A 23,805-nucleotide genomic window follows, 5' to 3' on the forward strand; every position below is an offset into this window, starting at 1 on the left:
GATGGCTAACCCCACAATGCATGACCCATATTTCATAACAAGGAGGGTCCCTGCAGAAGTGGGCAGTCAGGGAGGAGGCTAACAATGGTGCCAACTTGACTGTATTCACTGAGTACAAAACTAATTAAAAAAAAAAAAGAATGCAATCCTTAAAAATCAACAAGGAACAGTCTATTTAAAAATGTGTCAAAGATCTAAACACCTCACTGAAGAAACTATGCAGCTGGAAAACAAGAATGTGAAAAGATGGTCAACATAATGGGTTGCTAAACTCAAGCATTGCAAATTAAAATGGCAATGAGGTGCCCACTAGACATTAGGTAGAATGGCCCAAATCCAAAATTCTGACAAGGCCCAATGTTACAGGCAAATGGTGTCCAGTGGGAATTCTTACTGCAGGTGAAAATGCCCCAAAGTGGGTATATTCATCAACTTGTCATTTCTGGGAATAAATACCTGACAAAAATCAGCTTAAGGGAGGAAGGATTTATTCAACTTACAGTACCGCGTTAAGGTCCGTCTTGGTGGGGAAGGCGTGGTGGCAGGAGCTGGAGGCGGCTGCTCCCATTCAGTCCACAGTGAGGAGGCAGAGTGATGAATGTTGGTGTCCACATGTCTCTTTCCCGTTTTACAGTCCAGAGCACCAGCCCAAGGAAGAACACCACATACAGGATGGTTCTTGCCATTTTAGTTAATCTGCTCTAGAAAACCACTCGCAGAAATTTTCAGAGATTTGTTTCCATGGTGATTCTAAATCCTGTCAAGTTGACAGCTCAGAGCAAGCACCACAGTGTGTAAAGACACTTTGGAAGACAGCAGCAAATTACACTTATATTTGCCATAGGCTTCAGTACAATCCTACTCCATGGCATTTACCCAAAATGAATGGGAAAGTTATGACCACACAAAAGCCTGCGCATGGCTGTTTATAACAGCTTGAATCCCAATTGCCCAGACTTGGGCAACCAAGATGCCATTCTGTAGACAAAGGAATAAACCAATTGTGGGACACGAAGACAGCAAAATATTAGTGAACACTGTGGTGGTTTGATTCAGGTGTCCCAGTAAACTTACGTGTTCTGAATGCTGGGTCCCCAGCTGGTGGCAATTAGATCCTCCAGGAGGCGGTGTACTATTGGGGCCAGGCTTATTGGTATTGTAGCCAGCTTCCCCTTGCCAGTGTTTGATACACTCTCCTGCTTCTGTTGGCCACCTCATGTTGGCCAGGAGGTGATGTCCACCCTCTGCTCATGCCATCATTTCCCTCTGCCATCATGGAGCTTCCCTTCGAGTCTGTAAGTCAAAATATGTTCTTTCCTCCCACAAGCTGCTCTTGGTCAGGGGTTTTCTGCCAACAACGTGTAGCTGACTGCAACAAGCACTAAAAAGAAATGGCAAAGAAAGACACAGAAAAACCTCCAATTTATAACGAATGAACAAAGTCAGTCTGAAAAAGCTATACACTATGATCCCCAGAAAAGGTGTAACTACGGAGACAATAGCAAGATTACTTGTTGTCAAGGATCATGGAGGAAGGAGGGGTGAATAGGTAGAGCACAGAAGACCTTTATTTATTTATTCGAGAGAGAGAGAGAAAAATAGGCAGGGGGAGAGAGAGAGAGTGGGCGCTACAGGGCCTCCAGCCACTGAAAATGAACTCGACATGTGCACCCTCTTGTGCATCTGGCTTATGTGAGTCCTAGGGAATCAAACCTGGGTCCTTTGGATTTGTAGACAAGTGCCTTAGCCACTAAGCCATTTCTCTAGCCCCTTTATTTTATTTTTAATCTATTTGTTTGTGTGCGTGTGTATGGGTACACCAAGGTCTCTTGCCACTACAAATGAATACCTGCCCAATTACGTGGGTGGCTGGGGAATTGAACTCAGGCCAACAGGCTTTGCAAGCAAGTGCCTTTAACCACTGAGCCACCTCCCCAGTCCCTACTTATTTATTTAAGGTTTATTTATTTATTAGAGACAGAGAGAGGGAGAATGGGCATGCCAGGGCCTCTAGCCACTGCAAATGAACTCCAGATGCATGTGCCACCATGTGCATCTGGCTTACGTGGGACCTGGAGTATAGAACCTGGGTCCTTAGGCTTTGCAGGCATGCACCCTAACCGCTAAGACATCTCTCCAGCCCACAGAAGACTTTAAGAGGATTAAAAATTTTGTGCGTATGTGTATGTGTGTGGCACAGATGTACTTGCATATGAGTGTGTGCACGTGTGTGTGTGAGGCCAGAGGACAACCTCTGTATTGTCCTCAGATTTACTGTCCACTTTTGTTTTTGAGGCAAGCCCAACAGACTGGTCTTTTTCTGTTGTTGTTGTTTTTTGGTTTTTCTTTTTTTTTTTTTTAAATCTATTTATTTATTTATTTGAGAGCAACAGACACAGAGAGAAAGACAGATAGAGGAAGAGAGAGAGAATGGGCGCGCCAGGGCTTCCAGCCTCTGCAAACGAACTCCAGACACGTGCGCCCCCTTGTGCATCTGGCTAACGTGGGACCTGGGGAACCAAGCCTCGAACCGGGGTCCTTAGGCTTCACAGGCAAGCGCTTAACCGCTAAGCCATCTCTCCAGCCCTTGGTTTTTCGAGGTAGGGTCTTGCTCTAGCCCCGGCTGACTTGGACTTCACTATGTAGTGGTGGCCTCAAACTCACAGCGCTCCTCCTACCTCTGCCTCCTGAGTGCTGGTATTAAAGGCGTGCGCCACCACGCCTGGCATCCTTTTTTTTTATGAGAGAGAGAAAGAGAGGGTTGGTGCACCAGGACACCCAGCCTGCCATCGAAGTCCAGATGCATATGCCCTTGTACACATGTGCCATTTCATGCACTTGCATCACTGTGTGACTGGCTCACATGAGACCTGGAGAGTTGAACATGAGTCCTTAGGTTTCATAGGCAAGTGCCTCGACCGCTGAACCATCTCTCCAGCCCTGTCCACTTCTTTTTGAGACAAGGTCTGTCATTGGCCTGGAGCTAGACTGGCTGGCTAGAAAGTACCAGGGATCCACCAACATCAACGTCGGGATTACTGGTATATACCAATGCATGCAGCCTTTATGTGGGTACTGGGGATCAAACTCAGGTCCTCGAGCTTGCAAGGCAAATACTTAACTGACTGAACTATCCTCCCAGCTCCTGAAAACTCCTCTGTGTGATGCTATAAGGGTGACACATGTTGCTGCACGTACTTGTCAAAGTCTACAAAGATGCACGCTGCAACAGGGAGCCTGAATGTGACTCTGGATGCTGGGTGCCATGATCGGGCAGTGTAGGTTCAAAGATTGTGATAAGTGTTTCACAGCGGCAGGGTTTTCAGTGGTCGGAGAGGCTGTCATGAGTGGGAATGGGCTGAATGAGAACGTTCTGCACTTCCACTCAATTTTGCAGCGAACCTGTCCTGAGAAATGAAATTTATTCATTTAAGAAATGGAACAGGGCTGGAGAGATGGCTTAGCGGTTAAGCACTTGCCTGTGAAGCCTAAGGACCCCGGTTCGAGGCTCGGTTCCCCAGGACCCACGTTAGCCAGATGCACAAGGGGGCGCACGCGTCTGGAGTTCGTTTGCAGTGGCTGGAGGCCCTGGCGCACCCATTCTCTCTCTCTATCTCTCTGCCTCTTTCTCGCTCTGTCTGTCACTCTCAAATAAATAAAAATAAACAACAACAACAACAAAAGACCAATGGGCATATCCAGAAATCAGAAAAAGGGGCTGGAGAGATGGCTCAGCAGTTAATGGCGCTTGCTTGCAGTGCCTGATGGACTGGGTTTGATTCCCTGGTACCCACGTAAAGTCAGATACACAAAGTGGTGCATGAGTCTGGAGGAGTTCCTTTCGAGTGTGGCGGGAGGCCATGCATGCAGTGTGTGTGTGTGTGTGTGTGTGTGTGTGTGCGCGCGCGCATACACATTCTTTCTCTCTGCTTTGTTTTCTCTGTCTCAAGTAAATAAATAAATAAATAAAAATATTAAAGAGAAGTCAGAAGTGACACATGAGGGGTGGCCTCACTTTATGACAGTAGGTTCTGTTGAGTCAGAGAGAGAGAGTGTGAGAGCGTGAAAGAGAGAGAGAGAGAGAGAGAGAGAGAGAGAGAGAGAGAGAGAGAGAGAATCGACTCAGGCCTGTGAGGAGGGCGTTGCCTAAAAGGCTTCACCTAGCACCGCCACAGCGGGTCACATCTCAACATGAGCTTCACAGGAACAAAGCTTTAGCCCGCAACAGAATTCTGTACTGAAATAAACATGAATAAAAGATTACGTGGTTTTGTGATTTGTTTTGGAGTAATTTGGTGTGGCCTGGGAAAGCAGATGACGCAAAATGGTCTCAGCATAGTAATTCTTGAAGGTGGCTGGTGAACACACTGGGCTTATCATTAGACTGTTTGAATATTTCCATGACAAGATGTAAAGCGTTGTTACCTGTCTCATATCTATCCCTAGGATACTTATGCTCTGAAAGTGGATTTAATGCGTTTAACCAAAGCACTTGAGCTAAATAATAGATTAGGACATTGTTGCTGTAAGAGAGCATTTACGTTTTTGACATGGATCTTCAATGACTTAATCCAACGATGCAAATAATGAGGAAATTTAATTTGTAATCCAAGATTGATAGGGGAAATTTTTGTCATCAGCTTGTCCCCCAACTGACCAATGTATACAACTAGGCCTCATCTATGATTTTTGCGGCACTTTCCCTAATTGATCTCTTTCCTTGTCTAGTAATGTTTCATAGCCCCGTGATGTTGTGTAACATTGAAACCGCCATCCCTTACAGAAATTCCTAGATATTCATTACTTTTCTGGGAGCTGACAGGGCATAGCCAATTTATCCTGTTGAACATGGGAATAAATAGAGCTTCTAAGAGGTTAATTGGATTTAGTTAATTAATTCCTTTATTTATCCATGTCTGCATACAAACAGGCAGCTTGCAATGAGTGTTTATTACATAGCTGACATAGTGCTGGGTTGAAAATGGTACAGAGATACTTAAAATGGCACCTCACTTGGAGGGGCTCACACTAGGAGGTGGGGGTGTAGCCAGACAGTGGGCTAAAATGAAGAAATGTGAGATATTGACAGCCTCATGGAGAGAAGGAGTCTTTTGGCTGGACCTGCGAATAAAGAGAAGTTTGTCACTTGCTCAGTTAACCTCAGAAGTGGAGCTCAAGCCCAGGGGTCAGCCACCTGTCTCATGCAGTTTCTCTTTTCTGACCTTAGATTCCAGTTTTCTTCATTCCTTAAAATTGCTGTAGGATTTTTTTTCATGAAGCCTGATGTAGCATTGCTACAATGATGATGCACAAAAACACTTTGTTTAGGGATGAGGCCCCCCAGCTGCCGGGATGGAAGAGTTAGGGTTGTTTGTGGATGCCAGCTAGCCTCGTGTCCCTGCCACCAAACAGCCCAGGAGCACCCCATCCCTCACGCCACCAGTGTCAGCTTCCTGGGCTCGGCTGGCTGGCCCCGTGTCTGACGGCGTGCAGAACTTGCTCCTGTTTACCTGTTCACGCACTCATTACTCACCTCTTCCCACACACCCCCACATCGCACACAAAACCCTGGAGTGGCTTGCATTTTCTTTCTTTCTTTTCTTTTCTTTTTTTTTTTCAAAGAACCTTCCCCCAAGCCCATTTTAAAATGTCAAGTGTTTCAGCTTTGAGAAAAAAAAAAAAGCTGAAAAAAAAAAAAAAAACCTGTGACTCATGACAGGGCCGACAAACAGATCTGAAGGTATGCTGGTGAGTCACGCCATCTCTGAGCTCTGCCTTCATGCAGCCATGAGGACCAGCTGTTGAGAAAGCATCATGAGACCAGCCAGTAAAATTCCACTACTCTCTGAAGCCTAGTGGGAGGCAACTCAGAAAGCTTGGGCTTTTTCCAGTCCCAGTTTTGCGAGGACTCTGAGCCCTCAGTCATGTTGATCTATATGGGAAATTAGGAAAGAATGATTATTGCTAACAACAACAACAAAAAAAATGATTATCTTTCCTTGCGAAACGCCATGTCAACTCAGCCCTGCCCGCTTCTGCACACCAGCGAGGCTGCTGGATTGTCTGGAAGGATACTGGGTTGCTAAGCAACAGCGCTGGCAGCATCCATCATGCCCAGCCATGTCAGCGCCTGAGCGTGGCCCGCAGAGCCTGCCTGCCCCTCCCCCGCGCTTCCCTTCGGCATCCCGATCCCCGCGAGAGTCTTAATTTGAACCTTGGGAACGGGACCCCTATCAGGTGATACCGTGTGTGTCAAACGCCACCACGCAACACATGAAGCACAAATATATTATTTTTGGTTGTAACACGGAGCATGTGACGTCGTTGCAAAAAACAAGACCCACTTGTGTGTGCACCTGCCACAGACAGTGTAGGCGCAATTTGAGAGTGCGCGTGTCAAACAGGCCTTTCGAATACGTCCTTGTGTGTGCTGGCTTTTAGTCGTTTTCTTTTTCTCTTCTCTGCCCACGCGGCATATTATTCATGCCCTGCTCTGTGGCGCCTCCTCTGCTTCTTTGTGCTGTGGTCTCCTGGTGATGGAGTTATTGTTTGTGCACAGGGACGCGTGGACAAGAGGGAACCTATTTCCAGGGGCTGAGGAGGCCTTGTGGTTAACCGTTGGAGGCCACTGTTTACAAGGACTTTCACTGTGGCAGTTTTGCTCTAGAAATGTCTGCTTGGGAGGTGGGTCCCCATCAGGGCATACAGTCTGCCTGTGTCTTGTATTTCCTGTCAACATGCAGCAGCAGGCTGAGTGAGCTGGTACAGAGCCAGAGGAGCAATGTGGCAGACAGGAAGCAGTTTTACAGTTACACAGACTAGACCCAAATCCCCCTTCCTCCCTCAACCCACTATGGCATCTCTGCGTTCGACCGTGTTGAGTGGCTTTTCCTGGAGAGACATGAATAGACTTCTATTCACCCAGAGTCTCCCAAGTGTACTTTGGTGATCCAGTGAGTTTGTTGGAGTGCCTTACAGGACCACAAGTGAGGGCTTGCTTACATGACCATGACTCAAAGGCAGCTGCATTGCTGAAATGTCCTGGCCAGCATGGGTGACAAGTCACGGAAGCCATATCCCTGGAGCTTCCTGCCCGCCATGCAGGCAGCTCCTCCAGAGAGACTCCTCTCTCAGTAAACATTTGCAGGGGAGACAGGAAGGAGTACCAGTTGTAGAGTTAGGCAGGTTAGACCCAAATGCTTTTATACTCTTATGCCTTTGTGAATCTTGTAATCCTTCAGGGCTTCCTGGGCCCTGTAAGTTTCATGACCTTCTTGAGCCCTGTAAATCCCTTTGTCTCCTTGAGTTTTTCTGAGCCTCCCTTGCTCTCCCAGCAGGCAATGCTCCACTTCAGAGGAAATAGCTACAGAACATACTGTCTCCACTGTTGACAAAGGAATGCTGTACACACTTGTTTTCCGTTGCTAGAATAAAATACCCTGGGGCTTGGAAATGTGTGAAGAACTGAAGTTTGTTTAAGTCCCCGGTTCTGGAGGCTGATGTGGTGGTTTGAATGTAAGCACATCCCTTATAGGCTCATTCTTAATCCCCAGGTGATGGTGCTGTTTCGGAAGGTTGTGGAAACTTCCAGAGGTGGAGCCTTGCTGGAAGATGTGTGTCGCTCTGAGTGGGCCTCGAGGTGTTGCAGACAGGATCCACTTTCTCTGTCTGTCTGCCTACCCGTCTGTCTGTCTGTCTGTCTCTCCTTCCTCCATGCTGTTGTGGCAGTATGATACCAGCTTCCTCTCCTGCCATGCTTTCTCTGCCACAATGGAACTGTAAGCCGGAGTAAATCCTTTCCTTCCCTAAGATGTTTCTGACTGGGGAACTTGTCCTGGCAGTGAAAAGACAACTGATATGGCCGAGGAGCCCAAGAGCACGGCACCGACATCTGTTCAACCTCTGGAGAGGCTCTTGTCAGAGAGAGCGTGCCAGGGAGAGCTTGCTTTAGTAACAAAGCTGCTCTTGTGAGTGAATTAGCCAATTCATCAAGATACAGCAAGGTAAAAGGTAGTGCACACCTTTAATCCCAGCACTTGGGGGTGGGGTGTCGCTGGGGTAGGAGGAGTGCTGTGAATTTGAGGCCACATAGGGAATTTTAGGTTAGCCTACCTAAAAAAAAAAAAAAAAAAGGAAAAGAAAACTTTAAAAGACAGAAAAAAATGGAGAGATGGTTTAGCGGTTAAAAGTGCTTGCCTGGGAAGGCTTGACTCCCCAGAACCCATGTAAACCAGATGCCCATGGGGGTGCAGACATCTGGAGTTTGTTTGCAATGGCGAGTGGCCCTGGAGTACCCATTTTTCTCTCTCTCTAATAAATAAATAAGACAAACAAAAAAAGATATAGCCATCATGACTCAACCACCTCTTAAAGGACCCATGTTAAAACGGCATTAACATGTGTCTTTGGAGATTTCAAACTATTATTTGGTCTATAAATGTGGTGGTGGTGGGGCCTTTGGGAGGTGGGGCCTGGCAGAGGGAAGTTGAGTCACCAGGGAGCATGCCCTTGGAGTGGATAGTGATGTTGGAATCTCTCTCTTTTCCTGGCAGCTGTAAGGTGAGCATCTTTGCTCCACCTTGTTTTCTCTGACAGGACATTTTGCCTCAGCATAGTGAAAGTGATAGGGCCAAGTAACCACAGGCCTCTGAAACCAAGAATCAAAATTAATCTTTTATTTATTTATTTGCAAGGAAAGAGAGAGAGAGAGAGAGAAGATATGGATGCCAGGGCCTCCAGCCACTGCAAATGAACTCCAGATGCATGCACCATTTTGTGCATCTGGCTTTATGTGGGCCCTAGGGAATTGAACCTGAGCTATCAGGCTTTGTAGGCAAGCTCCTTAACCACTGAGCAATCTCTTCAACCCCAAATCTATCTTTTTTTTTTTTTTTTTTCCAGATAAGGTTTCACTCTAGTATAGGCTGACCTGGAATTCACTCTGTATTCTCAAGGTGGCCTTGAACTCACAGTGATTCTCCTACCTCTGCCTCCTGAGTGCTGGGATTAAAGGCACTCGCTACCACGCCTGGCACTATCTTTCTTTTATGTTGTTTGCCTCAAGTATTTTCCTGCCAAGACAGTAGACCAAGGCAATGTTCAACACAAGATCTTGCTGGTCACATGGGAACAGTGGCAGATATTGATCAGACAGTCTCGCAGGGTGGGAAGTGACTGTGTCAGCAGTGGGGCTTGGTGTTTACTAAACGACAGCTGTGGATGACCTGGTGTTTACAAGGATGGAGTGAATCACAGCTGAGTCCCAGGAGGAAGGGTATTGAAGATGTCACATGGCTCCGGAAGTCCAATCCTTCCACTTGTCCCTGAGGAGAAGCAGACAGGCCAGCACGGATTGCCAAAGTCTACTTGGAATGGAGTCTTGGTGTCGAGACTGGGTTATAAGAATTTCCTCAGACTCCTAGCCCAGTGGTCTTTCGAGGTAGGGTTTCACTCTAGCCTGGACTGACCTGGAATTCACCATGTAGTCTCAGGGTGTCCTTGAACCCATGGTGATCCTCCTACCTCTGCCTCCCAAGTGTGGGGATTAAAGGTGTGTGCCACCACACCTGGCCTTACCTTCTTTTTCTTTTCCTTTAACGGCAGTCCTTAATATTGGGGCATTGGAGAGTGGACTCCTGTCTCTTCTTTTGTAGCTCACAAGGCTGGTTGCCAGAAACCTTGAGCTGACAGCGGATTTCAGTGGTGAGGGATGTGCTCTGGGAGTTCAGGAGGTTGAAGCTGGCCTCTGACATCTCTTTCATAATTGATGTTACCACTCCTCAGAGCTGTTAGGCGAGAGCAGCGTCCAGTGCCGGAGCTGTCAAACAGGAAATAGACGGGACGCCTTTACAGGTGATTTTCTTTGTTTTTTCTTCCTTTCCTCCTTCCTTTCTTTCTTCCTTACTCTCTCTTTCTTTCTTTTGTAAGATATTTTATTTGAGAGAGATAAAGAGGCAAAGGGAGAGAGAGAGAAAAAAATGGGCATGCCAGGGCATCCAGCAACACTGCAAACAAACTCCAGTCACATGCACCCCCTTGTGCATTTGGCTTACGTGGGTCCTGGAGAGTCAGACCGGGATCCTTTGGCTTTGCAGGCAAATGCCTTAACCACTAAGCCATCTCTCCAGCCCTGCAGGTGATTTTATTAACCTGGGTTTTAAATCTCAGTCACTGAATACACTTGGTGTCAGCAGAATGAGTAACCATTTTCTCTCAGGGGAGGCTTCCATTTCAAGCCCTTGGCTTAGAGTACCTTCTGCTGCTATCACTGGACACCCGAGGATGGCAATTTATAAAGAAAGGGAGGGGGCACAGAAGGCTAAGATGAGCTGGCCAAGACTGGTCAAGGTCTCACGAAGCATGCCAACATGCCAGATGGCAGCCCACGGGGGAGTGCGTGCAAAGGTAACAAGTGGGCACACGTGGAGAAGGAGAGAAAAGGGGCTGACCAATTTATAACAACCCAATATTCTTTTTAACTTTTAGTTTAATTTAATTTTATTTACTAGAGAGAGATAGGAAAATAGGCAGAGAGGAGAAAGAGAGAGAGAGAGAGAGAGAGAAGAGGAGAGGAGAGGAGAGGAGAGGAGAGGAGAGAAGAGAAGAGAGAATGGGTGCACCAAGGCTTCTAGCCTTGCAAACGAACTCCAGAATGTGTGCTCTGCCTTATGCATCTGGCTTACGTGGGTACCGTGGAATGGAACCTGGGTCCTTAGGCTTCATAGGCAAATACCTTAACCACTAAGCCATTTCTCCAGCCCTCCTTTTTAACTTTTCTTTTTTTGACAAATCTCACACATGTACACAATATACCTTTCTTATGCCCTCTCTTATACCTCTTCCACTGAATCCCTTCTTTTCTTTCCAGCTAGTCTCTCTTCTATTTTTTTTCCCCACAGATAATCAGCATTTATTTGCTGGGGCTTTTGCATTATTTATCTTGGTAGAAAGGGCAAAGAAATAGTCAGGTTTGAGCCAAAATCCTTTCCCTAAAATGGATCTGTGAAGCCGCATGAGGGAATTGTACAGCTGGATAGATGGTTAGAGTTGAGCTTAAAATGGCTTTAAAAAAAACAAAACGAGTATTTTTTTCCTTTCTCTGTCTCTCTCAAATATAAATAAATAAGTAAATATATATTTAAAGGGGCTGGTGAAGCCAGGCATGGTGGTGCACATCTTTAATCCCAGCACTCGGGAGGCAGAGATAGGATCGCCATGAGTTCAAGGCCACCCTGAGACTACACAGTGAATTCTAGGTCTGCCTGAGCTAGAGTGATACCCTACCTCAAAAAATAAAAAAATAAAAATAAAGCGGGAGAGGGGTCACTGGTGAGATGTCTTAGCGGTTAAGGTGCTTGCCTGCAAAGCCTAAGGACCTAGGTTCAATTCTCCCATACCTATGTAAGCCAGAGGCACTAGGTGGTGCATGCTTAAAAAGGACTAAGAAGATTTTGACCCAGAAGGCCAGGGGTTGGAACAGGGGTTGGCGGTACTGGGGCGGGGTTCCTGTCCAGGTGGAGGCTGCTCAGCTGGTGGGCAGGGCCTGGCTCAAGCCTCACCTGCCCGAACAAGTAACATCCTAAAGTGACCGTGACTTCTGAGTGTACCTGGACAAGGTGAGAAGGTGGGGGGGAAGATGGAGCCCGAGGGTTATGGACAGAGGGCTTTCCTGTAGAGGCCATGGAGGCTTCGGTGAGGTCTCTTAGTTGGGCCTGGCTGGCCTGGGGTATGGGCTTGCAGAAGAGGCTGCCAGGCCAGTGCCAGGGCTCTGGGCTCTGGGAGTGGACAGCAGGTGTCTCTTTCAGCTTCTGAGCCCAATGTCAGACTCAGGACGAGGTGGTCACATCACCGCTCTCAGGCTGGCTGCTGGCCTCCTTGTCTGGGGCGCTTCCTTCTGCCTGTCCTGCCCCCTGGGGTGCCAGCTCAGCCATGTCCCCAGCCAGCTTCCGCACTCACAGCCCCGAGTCCCCTTGGGTGTCAGGGACTGCGTTCTGATGGCCTGTCTGATCACAGGAGAAGAAGTCCTGGTAGCAGGACTTGAGGTCATCATGTCTGTCGCCTCACTCCTCAGGTCTGCTTTAATTTCTTTCCCCTGCTTTCTTCTCTCCTGATTCTCCACTCTTGATCCACTGTGGGGGAGTTCTACAGAATTGTGGGAGTGATGTCCGATGGGAGGAGAAGACCTTCAGACACAGCATCTCTGCTCAGTGGCTGGCTCCAAACAGATGCTCTCCCTCTTCTATTTTGATGCTTTTTTTTTGGTCTCACTCCGTCATCCATGATGACATATTGATGGGTCCAGTACTGGGCAGGTAATGAGAGCCACCGCGAGGTCGTGCGTGTGGAAGACAGCGCTCCACAGCACTCCTCCCCGTCCTCTGGCTCTGACATTCTTTCTGCCAACTCTTCTGCAGTGTTCCCTGAGCCTTAGAGTGTCAGGTAGAAATGCCACCTCATTTAGTGCTGGGCACTTAACTGTCACCTCCTCTTAGCACTTTGATGAGTTTTGAGTCTCCTGAATAGTCACAGCCAAAGAGAAGCTACAAACCCATTCCTTTTTAAGATAAATATATATATTTTAATATTTTATTTTTATTTATTAATTTGAGAGAGAGAGGCAGAGAGAGGGAGAATGGGCATGCCAGGGCCTCCAGCCACTGCAAATGAACTCCAGACACATGCTCCACCTTCTGTATCTGGCTTATGTGGGTCCTGGGGAATTGGACCAAGGTCCTTTGGCTTTGCAGGCAAGCGCCTTAACCGTACTCCTCGTGTGCACGTGTGGCATTATGTGCTTGCGTCACCGTGCAACTGGCTACACGGTACCTGGAGATTCAAACGTGAGTTCTTAGGCTTCGCAGGCAAGCACCTTAGCCACTCCAGCCCCCCGTTTCATTTTTTTAAAATCGTGTGTGAGTGCATGTGTTTGTGTGTTCATGTGTGTGAGAATGTGGGTGGATACACATGTGCCATGACATGTGTGTAGAATTCTACACCTTCCAATCTTCCATCTTGTTTGAGGCATGTCTTTGTTTTAATTGTTCACCACTGAATACACCAGGCAGGCTGGTCCTTGAACTTCTGGGGAGTCTCCTGGTCTGCGTCCTATCTTATCACAGAGGGCTGGGACAATAGGTGCTCACTATTGTATCTGGCTTTGTGTGGGCCCTGGAGATCAAAACTCAGGTTGTCACACTTTTGTAGGAAGCACCCACTGAGCCATCTCCCCAGCCCCTAATGGGACCACTTTTTCAAAGGAAAAGCCAATGAGTGATATTAATCTGGAGATGGCTGAGATGTTGGAATTGTCAAATATTTTAGTGCTTATAACTGTGCCCACAGGGTAAAAGCAAACACCCTCAAAAAAATTAAAGTAAAAGAAACATAATGGAAAATTTGGAAATTAAAGTTAAGATACCTGGAATAAAAAAATTCATTTACAGGTTTAATAGCTGAATGAAGTGGTAGAGAAGTCAGTGAATTTAAAGACATAACAATTTTCTTTAGATGGAAATATAAGATTTTTTTAAAGTTGTTGAAAGAGTATTATTGTTAAATAATACCATTTAAAATCTATACTTGGGGCTGGAGAGATGGCTTAGCAGTTAAGGCGTTTGCCTGCAAAGCCAAAGGATCCCTGTTTGACTCTCTGGGACCCACATAAGCCAGATGCACAAGGGGGTGCATGCATCTGGAGTTCCTTTGCAGTGGCTGGAGGCCCTGGCACGACCATTTTCTCTCTCTCCCTCTCTCTGCCTCTTTCTCTCTCTCTCAAATAAAAAAAAAAAATCTGTAATTGTAACTTTGCATTGCAGCACCACAATGCTGTGTTATGTGCAAACATCAATCAAGGAAAACACCACAACGTAAGTGTTGTGGACAGTTTTACGATGGTGGGACAAACATCCAACCAAGCACAGTTTAATAGGAGGAAGGGATTTATTTCAAGCTTACAGATGCAGGGGAGGTTCCATCAATGGTGGAAGAAGCTGCTCCCACTCATAGATCCCAGCAGAGAGAAACCACTGCCAGTCAGCAAACACCAAAAAGTAGCAACAGGGACCTCGCCAGAGCTCCAACCTCTCTGTGGACCTTTGGGTGGGAATCAGATCCCATCCTAGTGACATGTCCACTGTAGCAGGAGTCTGCCTGCTAGAATTTTTTATTTTTTGGCTTTTCGAGGTAGGATCCCACTCTAGCCCAGGTTGACCTGGAATTCTGCCTCCTCTTCTGCCTCCTGAGTGCTGGGATTAAAGATGTGTGCCAACAGGCCCAGCCACAAATGCAATCCTAATAGAACACCTGACTCTATGGGCCATACATTGAAACCACCATAGCAAATTTCCACATGATCCTAACAGAAGAATCTTTTCCTTGTCATAAGATAACAAAATAGTTTATTCTTTTTTTCAATTTTTTTTTGTTTTATTTATTTGTTTGAGAGCAACAGAGAATGAGGCTGAGAGAGAGAGAGAGAGAGAGAATGGGCGCGCCAGGGCTTCCAGCCACTGCAAAAGAACTCCAGACGTGTGTGTCCCCTTGTGCATCTGGCTGACGTGGGTCCTGGGGAATCGAGCCTCAAACCAGGATCCTTAGGCTTCATAGGCAAGTGCTTAACTGCTAAGCCACCTCTCCAGCCCAGTTTATTCTTTTTTTTTTTTCTCAATTTTTATTAACATTTTCCATGATATAAAAGTATCCCATGGTAATACCTGCCCTCCCCTGCAACTTTCCCCTTTGAAATTCCATTCTCCATCATATCCCCTCCCCATCTCAATCAGTCTCTCTTTTATTTTGATGTCATGGTCTTTTCCTCCTCTTATGATGGTCTTGTGTAGGTAGTGTCAGGCACTATGAGGTCATGGATATCGAGGTCATTTTATGTCTGGAGGGAGCACGTTGTAAGGAGTCCTACCCTTCCTTTGGCTCTTACATTCTTTCCGCCACCTCTTCCGCATTAGACCCTGAGCCTTGGAAGGTGTGATCGAGATGTTACTCAGTACTCCAGTCATTTCTTTCCAGGACTATGATACCTTCTGAGTTGTCCCAAGGTCACTGCCATCTGAAAAGAGAAGATTCTCTACCCAAAGTGAGACTAGTATTAATATAAGGGTATGAATATTAAGAGAAGTGCTTACTGGGCAGTTTGATAAGCATAGTATATACATTTTTCCAGACATCAGCAGATGTTACACCCCTAGGGCTCATGATTACCCCTGTTTTAAGTTTTTAGTATCAGGGATGTGTTTCCCCCCATGGAGCGGGCCTCCAGTCCAATTGGAGGGCAGTTGGTTTCCACCATGACAGATGTGCCACTATTGCACCTGTTGGCTCATTTGGCCTGGCTGGCCAATTATAAGGCTTTCAGTGTCCACTGTTGAGTATCTTCACTGGTGGTGTATCTTTCTCCCATTGAGCTGCATGTAGAATGGCTTCTTCCAGCTTTCTGTCAGCTGGTCTACATGGAGGAGGTTATCAGCTCAGTTCCAGCAGGATTTGTCAGTGGCCTTGCAGCCTAAGTATGTGGAGTCTTCAGCAATAAGGTCTTACCATCTATTCCTGGTGGGAAACCAAGGGCCTTGGCAGTGGCTATAATGTTTTGGGGGCATCAGGGACCTCCCTGGCCAACAACTCACTGGAGGTATCCCATCCCTGGCACTGAAAATTTTCTAACAACAATCTATGGCTCCTGAGTGTTCCATTGTCCGAAACTGGAGGATTCCATGCGATTTATTTGCAACCTCTTAGATTTTTATTAGCCCTCCCTCCACCTTTCCAGTTTATTCTTTTTAAAAAAAAATTAGTTTACTTGCAAGGAGAGAGAGAGAGAGAGAGAAGAGGGAAGAGAGAAGAGAGAAAGACAGGATATGATTGGGTATGCCAAACTTCTAGCCACTGCAAACGAACTCCATACACATGTGCTACCTTGTGCATCTGGCTTTAACATGGGTAATTAGGAATCAATCTAGGGTTGTTAGGCTTTGCAGGCAAGTGCACCTTATCTACTGAGCCATCTTTTCTGCTCCTGAACTATTTAATTTTTTTTTTTTTTGGTTTGTCAAGGTAGGGTCTCACTCTAGCCTAAGCAGACCTGGAATTCACTCTGTAGTCTCAGGGTAGCTTTGAATTCATGGCAATCCTTCTACCTCTGTCTCCCAAGTTGGACTACTTAATTAAAAAAAAAAAATTCTCTTTTTTTTTTTTTTTTTTGAGGTAGGGTCTCACTCTAGCCCAGGCTGACCTGAGACTCACTCTGTAGTCTCAGGTTGGCCTCAAACTAATGGTGATTCTCCTACTTCTGCCTCCTGAGTGCTGAGATTAAAGGCATGTGCCACCACACCTGGCTATTTTTTTAAAATTTATTTATTTATTTATTTGAGAGCGACAGACACAGAGAGAAAGACAGATAGAGAGAGAGAGAGAGAGAATGGGTGCGCCAGGGCTTCCAGCCACTGCAAATGAACTCCAGACGTGTGCACCCCCTTGTGCATCTGGCTAACGTGGGATCTGGGGAACCGAGCCTCGAACCGGGGTCCTTAGGCTTCACAGGCAAGTGCTTAACCGCTAAGCCATCTCTCCAGCCCACCTGGCTATTTTTTTAAATTTAAAATATTCTATTTATTTATTTGCAAGGAGTGGGGAAGAGAAAGAGAGTGAGTGTGGGCACACCAGTGCCTCTAGCCTTTGCAAACACACACCACTTTGTACATATGACTTTATGTGTGTACTAGGGAATAGAACCTGGGTTGTTAGGCTTTGCAGGCAAGCACCTTAACTGCTGAGCCATCTCTCTAGCCCTGAACCACATTTATTTTATTTTATTTATTTGATATAGGCGGTTGGAGACAGAGAGGGGGTTCAGGAAGAGAGAGAGGGAAAGCATGCGTGTGCCTGGGCCTCTTGCCACTGTGACTGAGCTGCAGACACAAGGAAGACTTTATGTATCTGGCTTTATGAGGGTACTGGGGACTTGAACTTGGGATATCAGGCTTTGAAAGTAAGTACCTTTAACTGCTGAGTCATCTATCCAGCCAAGAAAATGCGACACTTTTATAAGTTAAAGTCATTATGTTTGTAATGTTGAATACTTTAAGCAAAAAGTATTTTATTTTCTATTTTCTATTCTTGGCCCAAATGTTATTTCTGCCCAGTGTCACACAAATCTGAGCCCCTTTTAGTGTCCTTAGATACTTGGGCTCATATTGCTGCATTAAAAACTGCTCACAGGGGCTGGAGAGATGGATCCGCAGTTAAGGCATTTGCTTGCAAAGCCTAAGGACCTGGGTTTCATTCCTCAGCACCCATGTTAAAGCCAGATGCACAAATGGGTGCATACACCTGAATCTATTTTACTTCCCTGTGTTCCTTACATAACTACATTGGGTGTATTGTATGCTCAGGAACGAGGGCATCTGAATTAAAGTTCTACAGTCTCAGAGCCCATGGCCAAAGAACTTAACTTCTTTAAAGCCCAGAAGATTTCTACTCTTCTTTTTTGTTTGTTTGTTTTTTGAGGTAGGGTCTCACTCCAGCTCAGGCTGACTTGAAATTCACTATGTAGTAATCCTCCTACCTCTGCCTCCCAAGTGCTGGGATTAAAGGCATATGCCACCATGCCTGGCAATATACTCTTTTTTGTTTGTTTGTTTTTTTGAGGTAGAGTTTTGCTCTAGCCCAGGCTGACCTGGAATTCACTCTGTAGTCTCAGGGTTGCCTTGAACTCACAGCGATCCTCCTACCTCTGCCTCCCAAGTGCTGGGATTAAATGGCTCTATACTCTTAAAGTAAGTATAACAGTTCCTGTCCATCAGGGTTTATTTGATGAATAAACGTAATTTTGTACCTAAGCTCTTGAATTGATGATTAGCACTGAAGAATTTTTCAATAACTGTGAACCATTGTTATGGTTTGAAAATGACATGCAATGAAATGACCTCTGAGGCTAATGTGCTGAAGTCTTGGTACTGGGCTATTGGTGCTAATTTGGAAGGTGGTTGAAACTTTAGGAGGCGGGGCCTTGCTGGAGGAAGTAGGTCGCTGGAGGTGTGCTTTTGAGGGGTACATCTTTGCCCCAGCCTCTTCCTATTTGTTTCTTTCTGCTTCCTGACTGTTAGGTGAATTATGATGTCTCACCATAGCCTTCTGCCAGATCGTTCCACCTTATCAGAGACTCAGAAATGATCAAGCTAGTGACCGTGGGCAGAAGTCCCTGAAACCATGAGCCAAAATACATCGCTCTCCCTTTAAACCATTTCTCCCAGGTATTTGTGGCAGCGATGAAGAGCCTAACACTGCTATTTCTAGCCCACTGCCTTACCTGCGGTTTCAAGGGTACAGTGTACCTCATCTTGTCTCTTTTCCTGACCAGTAAAGTGCACACTGCAATCCACTAATGGGTGATGAAATCAGGTTTTGAAATCTGCTTTTGAAAACGTGAATGGAATGACACGGAGCAGAATAAAAAAGGAATAGAGGGATGGGGAAGTGGCTCAGCGATGAAAAGTACTTGATGGCCCAGGTTCGATTCTCCAGTACCCGTGTAAAGGCAAATGCACAAAGTGGGGCATGCGTCTGGAGTTCATTTGTGGTGGCAAGAGATCCCTGGCATCACATTGCCCCTCCCACCCCATTCTTTCACTCTCTCATCATCTCTGCTTGCAAATCAATAAAATAATTTTTTACAAAAGGAGTAGAGTAGAATGCAATGGAAAAAAAAAACCAAAAATATAGTTATGGGAATCACTGTTTCCATGCGTGAGCATGATGTATCTTCATTACTGTAGATTTTGACTGGAAGAAACCTGAGATGCACTGGTTTCCATGATTCCTCTGTCTGGAATGTCCAGCTCTGAACTTCCCCTCTCTGTGTCTCCACCCACCGCCTGTGAGACGCCCTCCCTCGTGCGCTCTTCTTTGCTGCTGGCTGCTGGCTCTGGCATCAGTTCTTAGCTCTGGTACCCTCTCCAGTCCCCTACTTCAGGGAGACCAGGCAAGCACTGTGGCCTCCAAGGGGGTAATTAGGTGGCACCTTCTTGCTCACTACAATGGTGGCTATGTTAATGGAGGATCTTCTTCCTTCCCTCCCTCCCTCCCTCCCTCCCTGCCTTCCTTCTTCCCTCCTTCCCTTCTTCCCTCCCTTTTTCTCTCTTTCCTTCTTTTCTTTCTTTTTCTTTCATTTTTTTGCTGCATATGTATAATGTGTGTGTGTGTGTGTGTGTGTGTGTGTGCATGTGTGTGTTGTATACACGTGTGTGTGTGCAAATGTGGGTGCCCATGCTCACAGGTGTGGAGGCTGGAAGAGGTCATCAACTGTTTTCTTCTATTGATCTTCTACCATATTTTTAATTTTTCTTTTTTTCTTTTAGAGAGAGGGAGACAGAGAGAGAGAGAGAGAGAGGGAGAATTGGTGTGATAGGGCCTTAGCCAGTGTGATCAAACGTTAGACCCTTGTGCCACCTAGTGGGTATGTGTGACCTTGTGCTTGCCTCCCCTTTGTGCATCTGGCTTACATGGGATCTAGAGAGTCTAACATGGGTCTGTAGGCTTTGTAGGCAAGCACCTTAAGCACTAAGCTGTCGCTCCACTTCTGCCATATTTTTTTTGACCCAGGCTCTCTCAATGAGCCAGGAGTTTGCATTGTTTTTGGTGAGATGGTAAGTCCCAGTGATCCTCCTGTCTCTGACCCCTTCAGGATTGAGGTTACAGACATACATAGCTATGCCAATTAATTAATGTGGTTGCTAGGGATTGAACTCAGGTCTTCATGGTTGTGCAGGACACACTCACCCACTGAGCCATTCCCCCAGCTCTCATTTTTTCCTTTCACCATTCAGTGCATATGACAGCGGATCAACAGGGAGGAGACTTCCAGCTCAGCCGTGGTGTGAGTTCTCAGTGACCTGCAGTCCAAGCATGTGGTATGTTCAGCAATAGGGTCTCACCAGCTAGTTCTGGTGGGCAACCAAGAGCCTTGGCAATTGCCTGTGATGTTTTGGGGGCGTTAGGAGCCTCACTGGCCAACAGCTGGCTGGAAGTTATCCTGCCTCAGCATTGATTTTTTTTTTTTTTTAAACAAACAATGGCTTTCAGGCACAGTGCTATCCATGGAGCTAGGATTGGTCTCAAACTCTGGATCCCCTCGATGACGCAGAGAAGGGGGCTGTCCTGGGCTGTTCCCCAGATCCCCCATCAAGAAATGCCAGGCAGGTGCTTGCTTCGGCAGCACATACACTAAAATTGGAATGATACAGAGAAGATTAGCATGGCCCCAGCACAAGGATGATACGCAAATTTGTGAGGCATTCCATATTTTTTTAAATATGTTCTTTTTGGTTATTTTTATTTATTTACTTGAGAGCAACAGACAGAGCGAGAAAGAGGAAGATAGAGAGAGGGAGAGAGAATGGGTGCGCCAGGGCCTCCAGCTGCTGCAATCGAACTCCAGACACGTGCGCCCCCTTGTGCATCTGGCTAACGTGGGACCTGGGGAGTCGAGCCTCGAACCGGGGTCCTTAGGCTTCACAGGCAAGTGCTTAACCACTAAGCCATCTCTCCAGCCCCGTTCCGTATTTTTTAATGGAACACTCAGGAGCCATAGATCATTGCCAGAAAATTTTCAGTGCCAGGGATGGGATACCTTCCAGTGATTTGTTGGCCAGGGAGGTTCCTGATGTCCCTAAAACATTATAGGCCATTGCCAAGGCCCTTGGTTTCCCACCAGGAATAGATGGTAAGACCCTACTGCTGAAGACTCCACATACTTGAGCTGCAAGGCCACTGAGAAATCCTACTGGAACTGAGCTGATAACCTCCTCCATGTAGACCAGCTGACAGAAAGCTGGAAGAAGCCATTCTACATGCAGTTCAATGGGAGAAAGATACACCACCAGTGAAGATACTCAACAGTGGACACTGAAAGCCTTATAATTGGCCAGCCAGGCCAAATGAGCCAACGGGTGCAATAGTGGCACGTCTGTCATGGTGGAAACCAACTGCCCTCCAACTGGACTGGAGGCCTGCTCCATGGGGGAGGGGGGAAACACATCCCTGATACTGAAAACTTAAAACAGGAGTAGTCATGAGCCCTATGGGTGTAACATCTGCTGATGCCTGGAAAAATGTATATACTATGCTTATCAAACTTCCCAGTAAGCACTTCTCTTAATATTCATACCCTTATAATAATGCTACTCTCACTTTGGGTAGAGAATCTTCTCTTTTCAGATGGCAGTGACCTTGGGATGACTCAGAAGGTATCATGGTGCTGGAAAGAAGTGACTGGAGTATTGAGTAACATCTTGATCACACCTTCCAAGGCTCAGGGTCTAATGCGGAAGAGGTGGCGGAAAGAATGTAAGAGCCAAAGGAAGGGTAGGACTCCTTACAACGTGCTCCCTCCAGACATAAAATGACCTCGATATCCATGACCTCATAGTGCCTGACACTACCTACATAAGACCATCATAAGAGGAGGGAAAGATCACATCAAAATAAGAGAGAGACTTATTGAGATGGGGAGGGGATATGATGGAGAATGGAATTTCAAAGGGAAAAAGGGGGGGGGGGAGGGAGGGTATTACCATGGGATATTTTTTATAATCATGGAAAATGTTTTTAAAAATTGAGAAAAATTAAAATAAGATTATATATATATATATGAAATGCCAGGCAGGCAGCCTCTGCCCACCCTTCTCATCTCCTCCCTTTCCCCTTTTAGAATCAGAACCATCTCCCAGTGGTTTCCATCTATTGCATTTATCCATGTGCCATCTCTCCCAGGTGGAGTGGTACCATAAACTCACTCCTTTCTGAAAGAGGCATAGTCTTTCCTGGAGAAGGACTTACCGACCCCAGGAAGCAGGTGATGAGCACCTAGGGGGGAGCTGGACCATCAGAGCTCTGAAGACAGCTCATGAAGGTGCCCCCCGGTCTGTCTACACATCAGGCCCCAGGATCGAAACTGGCAAGCAGTTCCACTTTTGGTCAGAGAGTCTAGGAACCTGTGCAATGCTAGGAAAAAAAATATTTTTTTTTTTTTGAGTCACATCTGTTCTAAGAAAGAAGGAAAATGAAAATAGCTAACATTAGGATGAGTTCTGTTCGACAAAGATGGCAATTCCGCCGGAAACACAAATTGAAAAGCTGGTTAGTATGTGCTGCTGGCATTGCCTAGGGCTGGGGCTGGTGATGGCATCCAAAGCTACGGTCTGCCTCTCCTGAAGCTTGGTAGATGAAAATAGGGGTCTGTTTCACCTGGGTATTTGTGATGGAGCCCTTGAGTGAGCCTTGTGTTTGTGAGGGGAGCCTGAGGCTTGAGGAGCCCAGCCCTACTGGGTGTTCAGAACCGGCTTGTCCTTGCTCTTCTTGGCTGTGGATGTGTGGTGCAGTGAGCCAGCTTCCTCTGCCATGATGCAGCTTCCCCTTCAGCCTGCAGTAAGTCCTTTCCCTCCATGCTGCCTCACGTCTGGTCTTTGTCCCAGCAAGGAGAAGGTAGCTGCCACGGGAGTCATATCACAGCCCCCTTAATTTTGTAATAGGGATTAGATAACACATATTACCAAACAGCATAGGTCTTAGTAGGTATTCATGTATTTTCTTTCCTCTTCCCATGCTAGCTGGGTGAGGTTTGACCCCTCAGATAGCCATGGGAGGTAAGGTGACAGCTGTGGTGACGTCCTTCCGGACCCCTTTATTTGCCACACTCAGTATTCTGGAATCATCCACCTTAAATGCCCACCCCTGACTAAAGGCAGATTCTTTGAGGCACAGGGTCACATGCCATCTGTTTTTACATCCTCGGTGTCAAACCCGAGTCCTGGGACCCGACAGGAATTCAATCTTGATCTGAGGAGATGGTTCCAGGTCTGGCCGTCTCTCCTCAGCAGGATGGCAAGGGAGCAGAGGTAAGGAGTAATCATGCCATTAGCTCTTCCGTGGCAAGATCAAATGGTGCCTTTATCACTTCTGCTAACCTAGTAACCTCCTGCAAAGGAGTCTGGGAAATGTAGTTCTTAATCAGATAGCCATGCATCCAGCTACGATGCTGTTTGTGTTGAGTACCTAATCTAAGTGCTCAGATCTGGAAGTGTCTCAGAGTTTGGATTTCTCCATATTTTGGGATACTTGAATGTACCTGATAAAATAATTGGGAATGGGACTCAGGCCTAACTACATAGTTAATGTGTTTTTCACATATAACTTATGTACATAGCCTAAAAGGGGAGTTTCATGTAGTACTTTCAATACTTTTATGTTTGACCTAAAGCTAGCAATCAAGAAAAATCTGAATTTTTGAGGGTTTTGGATTTTCTGATTAGGGATGTTTGACCTGCACTTCTTCAGGGTAGAAAAGGGTAAAGTAGAAAAGGGTAAACTGGGATAAGTACTAACCTGCCGCAGCCCCTTGGGACCTCTTAGCCAAGGCAAGAGTGACGGTGACCTCTTGAAGGAACTCATTGTCAGGTCCCCTCAGCAGCCAATGCATTGTCCAAAGCAAAACTCCCCATGAACCAGAAGGTAATTTAGGAAATGATTCAAGGTCCCTGGCTGACTCACAGTCAGAGCATCCTGGAGAGAAAAGCAGCCATGCGCCCATTTGGGGCTTGGTGTTTAGCGTGTAATAATAATAATGACTTTGGCAACGCAAGCTTCCTGAGGGTTAATGAATGACTGGCTCCGATTAATAGGCCCCATCGCTGCTGAAGTCTATCAACTCTTTCCAGCTTCATGCTAATCTACAGGAAGTTCTTTGTATACCCAGCTATTACTGCTTCGATTTCACAAAATAAAAATGAATGGATGGTTCTT

General features: G+C 46.3%; 1 non-coding gene and 1 pseudogene across 1 annotated transcript; one reads left to right on the top strand and one right to left on the bottom strand.

Annotated features, from left to right (window-relative positions):
- Positions 1–11,825: 11,825 nt before the first annotated feature.
- LOC101604535 overlaps positions 11,826–23,805 on the bottom strand; it is a 60,067-nt pseudogene continuing 48,087 nt past the window's right edge.
- Positions 20,206–20,312, top strand: LOC123461077. The gene has a single exon (XR_006637395.1). It is a non-coding gene; the product is annotated as a U6 spliceosomal RNA (small nuclear RNA).

Source organism: Jaculus jaculus, chromosome 5 (assembly GCF_020740685.1).
Source record: "Jaculus jaculus isolate mJacJac1 chromosome 5, mJacJac1.mat.Y.cur, whole genome shotgun sequence".
In the NCBI taxonomy this organism is placed as follows: domain Eukaryota; kingdom Metazoa; phylum Chordata; class Mammalia; order Rodentia; family Dipodidae; genus Jaculus; species Jaculus jaculus.